Raw genomic sequence first — 7,547 nt, forward strand, 5'->3', positions numbered from 1 at the left:
TACATCGGAGGGATTGGTATTTGATTCACAAGCCTTCTTAAATCACGAGCTAGAGAGATATACCTTACATCGGAGGGAGGCTCGCAGGGGGGTGCTCACAAAGAGAGAGAGAGAGAGAGAGAGAGAGAGAGAGAGAGAGAGAGAGAGAGGGGGGAGGAAAGGGGTTTAGGGAAGAGGGGCGGATGGAGGGCATCAGGGACAGGGGGTTTCTGTTCTCGACTTAACAAGGAGAGAGGGTGAAACAATGATTCACCATTCCACGGACGATCAAATAAGCCCAAAGGTAGGGATGACTGTGGATTGGGGTGGGGGCGAAGACAAGGTCTTATGAAAATAAAACAATGATTCACCATTCCACTGTCATCCCTACCCAAAGGGGCACCTATGCTATGCTCTTATGAAAATAAAACAAATATACAACAACAACAACAACAACAACTACGCCTTCATCCCAAAACAATTGGGGTCGGCGATATGAACCAACAAAGAAAATCATTTTGGGTCTTCCACATGAATCCTTCTCCTCCAATCATTTCTATCCAATGCCATGTCCTCGGTGAGGTTCAAAGCATTCATATCCTTTCCTATCACCTCCATCCATGTCTTCCTAGGCCTACCCCGACCTCTTTGAACTAATATATTTTCCCATTTCTCCATTCTTCTAACTGGAGCATCATTAGGCCTTCGTCGAATATGTCCAAACCACCGTAAACGATTCTCTCTCATCTTATTTTCAATGGGTGCAACGCCTACCTTCTTACGTATCTCATCGTTCCGAATCTTATCTTTTATTGTATTTCCACACATCCATCTCAGCATATGCATCTCAGCTACACTCATTTTTTGAATATGATGTCTCTTGGCAGCCCAACATTCCGTACCATATAGTAAAGCGGGCCTAATAGTCGTCCTATAAAACTTTCCCTTCAACCGCAATGGCATTCTACGATCGCACAACACTCCAGTTGCACTCTTCCATTTCATCCACCCAACCTTTATCCTATGATTTACATCTCCATCAATTTCTCCATACTTTTGAATGATAGATCCCAAATATTTGAAAGAATCATCCACCGGTATTTCTTGCTCACCAAGCTTCACTACACTCCCATCTCTATTTCGTTGCTTACTAAATCGACATTCCATGTATTCTGTCTTACTCTTACTCAACTTAAAACCTCTTGCTTCCAATGTTTGTCTCCATAATTCTAACTTAGCATTAACCCCAGCTCTAGACTCATCAATCAAAACAATATCAGCAAACAACATACACCACGGCACATTTTCTTGAATTGATCTCGTAAGCTCATCCATCACTATAGCAAATAGGAAAGGGCTTAAAGCAGATCCTTGATGTAACCCAACCGTTATAGGAAAATTGGTTGTCACCCCTCCACAAGTGCGGACATTGGTTACTACTCCTTCATACATATCTTTAATTATACTAATGTACTTGAGAGAAACACCTTTCTTCATCATTGTCCACCAGAGAACGTCCCTAGGTACTCTATCGTAAGCCTTCTCCAAATCAATAAAAACCATATGCAAATCTTTGTTCCTCTCTTTATTTCTCTCAATAAGTTGTCTAAGAAGATGTATAGCTTCCATAGTAGATCTTCCAGGCATAAAACCAAATTGATTCTCCGATATCATGACACCCTTCCTCAACCTAGACTCAATCACCCTCTCCCAAAGTTTCATAGTATGACTCATGAGTTTTATACCACGATAGTTTGTGCAATCTTGTATATCACCCTTATTCTTATATAGAGGCACCAAAGTACTCTTCCTCCACTCATTAGGCATTTTATTTGTCCGCCAAATCTTGTTAAAAAGATTTGTCAACCATTCTAAACCTTTCTCTCCCAAGCATTTCCAAGCCTCGATAGGTATACCATCTGGGCCAACTGCCCTTCTTGATTTCATTTTTTTCAAAGCCTCTGCAATTTCTTTCTTTTGAATCTTGCGCATGAAGTCACGATTCATCTCATGAAAAGGAATAGAAAAGTCTCCAAGATCCTGAGCATGACTTTCATTAAATAGCTTATCAAAATAATCTTTCCATCTCTCCTTAATCTCCTCATCTTTGATTAAAACCCTTTGCGTTTCATCTTTGATACATCTAACCATACCCAGATCCCTCGATTTCCTATCTCTCATTTTTGCAATCCTATAAATATTCTTCTCACCCTCTTTGGTATCCAACTTGTCATAAACCTCCTTATATACCTTATCCCTCGCGTTCCGAACTACTTTTTTAGCTTCCTTCTTTGCTGCCATATACTTCTCCAAATTCTCATTATCACGACTTTTACTTAGATTTCTATAACACTCTCTTTTAATCTTAATAGCTAATTTGACATCCTCGTTCCACCACGATGTATCCTTACCTAGCGGTGCACCACCTTTAGACTCACCCAATACCTCCTTAGCCACCTTTCTCATGCCACCCGCTATCTTATTCCACATAGATTCTGAATCCTCCTCGAGACACCAATCAACTTTCTTAACTACCCGCTCTACAAACATTCCTTGTTTAGCTCCTTTCAGTGCCCACCACTTAATTCTAGGATATATCCTATGTCTATCCCTTTTGCGGCATTGTCTAATTCTAAGATCTAAAATTAAGACTCTATGTTGTGTAGCGACACTTTCTCCCGGTATAACCTTACAATCGATGCAACAACCCCTATCTCTCTTTCTAAGTAGGAAAAAATCTATCTGACTCGTATTAACCCCACTTTTAAATGTTACTAGGTGAGACTCCCTCTTCCTAAACCAAGTGTTTGCTAAGATCATATCATAGGACAAACCAAAATCTAAAATCCTTTCTCCACTATCGTTTCTTTCTCCTATACCATAGCCTCCATGGATACTCTCAAATCTATCCCTACTAATGCCTACATGCCCATTAAGGTCACCGCCGATGAAAAGCCTTTCTCCATAAGATATCCCTTGTACTACTCCATCTAAATCTTCCCAAAATTGACGCTTAGTGGAATCATCTAAACCTACTTGAGGTGCATAAACACTAATAATATTAATAATATCTGTACCTAATACTAATTTAATAAGTAAAATCCTATCACCCTTCCTACGGACCTCAACTACATTATCTATAAACTCACGACTCATAACAATCCCTACTCCATTCCTATTCCTATTTATTCATGTATACCAAATCTTATATCTCCAAGGTTCTATCACTTTTGCTTTCTCACCTACAAATTTGGTCTCTTGTAGACATAAAATATCAATCTTTCTCCTACACATAACATCTACTAACTCTACCAACTTACCAGTTAAAGACCCTATGTTCCAAGTGGCTAACCTAATTTTATGGTCTTGGACTAACTTCTTTACCCCCACCCGTCCAACAAAGTGAGGGAACCCTTGCCTATTTGACACCACACCCGGGCGCCGGTGTGACGCGTCGCTTCCGGGCGACGACCTAGCAACCCTTGCCCATTTATCACTGCCTCCGGGCCTATAGAGTACAGCGCGTCGCTCAGTAGGGAACGCCCCAACGAAATTCTCATATTGGTTCATATTCATAGGGTATGACTAAGTTTTTATGTTGGCTGTCACAGGCCTACTGCAACCCTCCTCCTTTATCCGGGCTTGGGACCGGCAGTGTATAACTAAACAGTTACACACAGGCGGAGTTAAAATAAAACAAATATGCTATAAAAAAATAAAAAATAAAAACATTCAAATTTCATTGATTAGCTAATGACCCATTCATTTAAACTTACTACCAAAAGGGGGTTTACCGTTTAAAACAACCAAAAAAAGCCATTTATCTCGATAGTGTCTAGAGGTGTATGGGGATTGGGGAAGGGTTACTAAATGTTCCCAACGGGGGCACCTCTACTCCTTTACAAATAAACCAAATATGCTTATAAAAAAATAAAAATAAAAAAAACATCCAAATTCCATTGACTATCTAATGACCCCTATCCCCTTATTACCACTAGGGGTATCAACCGGTCAGGTTTGGTTTGAACCCATATGGAACAAGACTTAGACCAGATTTTTGGGTATGATATGGGGTTCATACCTAGGTCTAATCAGGTCTACTATAAGGGAAATCATACCTGGATATTCCTATAAGAACTACATAAACCAGACCCGGTAAAATAATATTTTTTATTATTTTTACATTGAAAAATTGTGGGTCGTAATCGAAACCCAAGTCGGGTCAAGGTATGGTATAAAATTTCATAAACTATACTCCGGTCCATGTATTAATCGAACCTTTGAGTCCAGACCCGGGTCTTAATCGGGCCTTCTTATTTGTCACCATACCCAGACACTATAGAGTTTGGTCCAAGTCGGGTCCGGATAGACCCGCCCCGTTGACACCCCTAATTACCACAAGTGGGTTTGCCGTTTACCCTATGCATTAACTCAAAAAGGGTAAACAACCAAAATCCATTTATCTCGATAGTGACTAGAGGTGTATGAGGATTGAAGAGAGAGAGAGAGAGAGAGAGAGAGAGAGAGAGAGAGTTTTATTTTAAATTTTTAAATAAATTCAGGAGAGGAATGTTTGATCTCTAGAAAAGCTGGCTGCCAACGTATCGGAGCAGGGAATCCCGAGTCGTTGAAAGCGAAGTGAGCGAGCCATGCTGTCAGACATTCCTTGTTGCAATTCCAAACAGCAAACACCCGTGATTCTTCGACCTTCTTTTCACATAATTTCAAAATCTCCTTTGTTTCTTCCAAAAAGAATCAATATGTTAGGACATATGATGCCCTGGATCCTATGTCAATCCTAACCTTCCAACAAATGCATATGGATGGCTAAGATTAGTTCACATTCTAGGTGAGACTTTGCAATAATCCTAACCATTGGTTGGACGGCTAGGATCTGCATAGATGGATGCCGTCATATGACGTAGGGGTAGGGGTGTCAACGGGTCTGGTTTACCCGAATTCGACCCTAACCAAACCTTATAGGGTCCGGGTATGATGATAAATAAGAAGACCCAATTAAGACCCGGGTTCATACCCTGGTCTAGACCTGAGTCCAGTCCCGATGGTTCGATTAATACATGGATCCGGGTATAGTTAGTAAAATTTTATACCAGACCCGGACCGGAGCTAAAGTTTAAATCCTATTACTTCAAGCATTGAAATAACAATTCCATTTTTTTAGATGAGCCAACTAGAGCTCAGCTCGTTAAATTAGCTTCATCTCGAGCTTGGCTCAGCTCAGCAAAACCATGACCCGAGCTTGAACACCTCACCTCAAGCTCAGATCATTTTGTTTGTTTTAAACCATTTTTTTTAAAATAATTTGCCTCCTTATATTTACTAAAGCATTAATTAATTAAAGAATTTTTAACTTTATAAAAGCCTACTTGTGTATTAGAGTAGGACAATCCAAGCTTTCGGTTATTATAAAGTAGATCACATCTATATGGTTAGATTTAAGAAAAAACATGAAAAAAAAAACTTTTCAAAACACCGGTAGATTGGTGGTAGGCCAAAAAAGTGGCAGGCAGCTACAACAGATAAAAATATATTTTACATGTATTTGTTTTGTAATCCTATTTCTTTCAGCTCCCAGCTAACACTGTTTTTTCTATAAACAAGTTACAAGAACGAGGCAAGCTTGAACACTTCATGCTCGCCTCGTTCAGCAGCTTGTTTACCAGCCACAAGCGCACAAGAGTTGTGGAGAGAAGCAAACGGAAAAAATTCAATCCCAGGAGTCTGCAACATCCTATTCTTCCATTATCCTTAATCCATCTTCTTGCAGAGGAGTCTGCAACTGTAATGGCTAACTCCAAAGAAAAAATTCAATCCCAGGAGGCCAAAGCAAAACAGAAGAACACCATCAGAAAAAAACAAACAAACAAACTCAAGAGTAGTGATCAACAAAAAGAACCAACGATCCAATTTCCTTCATTAGTTGTGAAAAGAAACCACCACCCCAAGGAGATTTTAAGTCGGAGTCTTCCCCACAAGGAAAGAGAATATCAAAGCAAGGAGTCTTCTGGTGATCCATTGAAGTGCAGCAACGAACTGCTGCATTTGGGGCACCGTTCTGCGATCTTGGGGAGCATGAAATACATGAGGCAGCGTTTGCACCCAGCGACGACGAGAACGTCGCCCTGTTGCTCTTCCAAGTACTCCTCCTCCTCCTCCTCAGTTGATGAGCAAGAGGGCGAGCAACAGATCCCCTCGTAATCGCCATCGTCGTCTTCTTGGTATTCCCCTTCGCTGTTGTTATTATGTTCGTCGTCTGCTTGATCTCTTCCAATGTTGAGGCTTCGGGGATCGTGCTTGGCCTTCCTCCCGGTTCTCAAATCTACGTAGTGTATATCTCCCGTCTGCTCGGCCCAAAACAAGCACAGTGAAAATAAACCAAAGAAAACTTAAAAACACCAACGAGAGGAGAAAAGTCTCTCTCTCTCTCTCTCTCAAAATAGCAGAAATTCAAGATACCCGTCTCTCTCTTTCTCTACCTAAGAATACCACAAATCCAAGATGTCCATCAAGAGAAAAAGCTCTCTCTCTCTCTCTCTCTCTACAGATACCCATCAACAGAAAAAGTTCTCTTTCTCTCTAGATTCCCATCGAGAGAAAAAGCTCTCTCTCTCTACAGATATCCATCAACAGAAAAGAGAAAATCTCGCTCTCTCTACCGATACACATCAACAGAAAAAACTCTCTCTTTCTCTCTGATGCCCATCAAAGAAAAAACTCTGTGTTAGAGACATGGGTTGGAAGAAGGGAAGGAAGCATACCTTGAGGTCGAGGCATTGCTCCCATTGATAGGGGAGAGAGAGGTGGGAATTGAGCTCCAAGGTGGTGGCAGGAGAGTCATGGCTTTCCGGCGAGGATCCGGCGGCGCTATCTGCGTCGTTGATGGAGAGGGCCTCGAAGGAGCGCTCTAATGAATACGTTTCCATTCTTTAGAGAGAGAGACAGAGGGGTAACAATAGGGTTGATGGTGATGATTGGTTCCGTTTGGATAGCGTGAAGGAAGTCATTCGATAAAGTGGATACTTTTTAGGTTCCAACTTCACAAAAAGTTTTACTTCAAAGGCAAGTTTTGCTCAAGGGGGTAGGCTTAGTGGGATGGCGCCCTTGGCTGCTAGATGGGCAGTCAAGGTTCAATTCTCATGGGCGTCGTTCTCTCTGCTCAAGTGAATGCATAGCATAGGTCTCCGAGGCAGGGGGCCTAGCCTCAGAGTTTTACTCTGCCGGCACAACGACAGTAAGTATGACAGGCAGAGCCAGTGCGACCAGGTCTTCGTGCTGGGTGCGGTTTCTTTCTGTTGTAAATTAAAAAAAAATGCAAGTTCTTTTTTTTTTGGAGACAATGACAAACTAGGTAGATCCCAGTAAATATCAAGAATTGAAATGGGTGCATAACCAACCGAGTTGCTCGAACTTACTCTGTATCAGCTTGCTTAAGCCTTAACTCTGACAGATTTATTGAATCAAGCTTTGAGCCAATGTATGGTTCAAAACTGAGTCTACTCTCTGATTGCTAGGAATACCTCAAAGGTTTTACCTATAAGTAGGGGTGG

The 7,547-nt window shown here is 41.2% G+C and overlaps 1 pseudogene; it reads right to left on the reverse strand.

Moving 5' to 3' along the window:
* Positions 1-5,987: 5,987 nt before the first annotated feature.
* LOC149851493 (protein CURLY FLAG LEAF 1 pseudogene) lies at positions 5,988-6,923 on the reverse strand (annotated as a pseudogene).
* Between the last annotated feature and the right edge of the window lie 624 nt (positions 6,924-7,547).

The sequence above is a fragment of the Nuphar pumila genome, chromosome 1, assembly GCF_984573655.1.
Source record: "Nuphar pumila chromosome 1, dmNupPumi1.hap1.1, whole genome shotgun sequence".
NCBI lineage: Eukaryota > Viridiplantae > Streptophyta > Magnoliopsida > Nymphaeales > Nymphaeaceae > Nuphar > Nuphar pumila.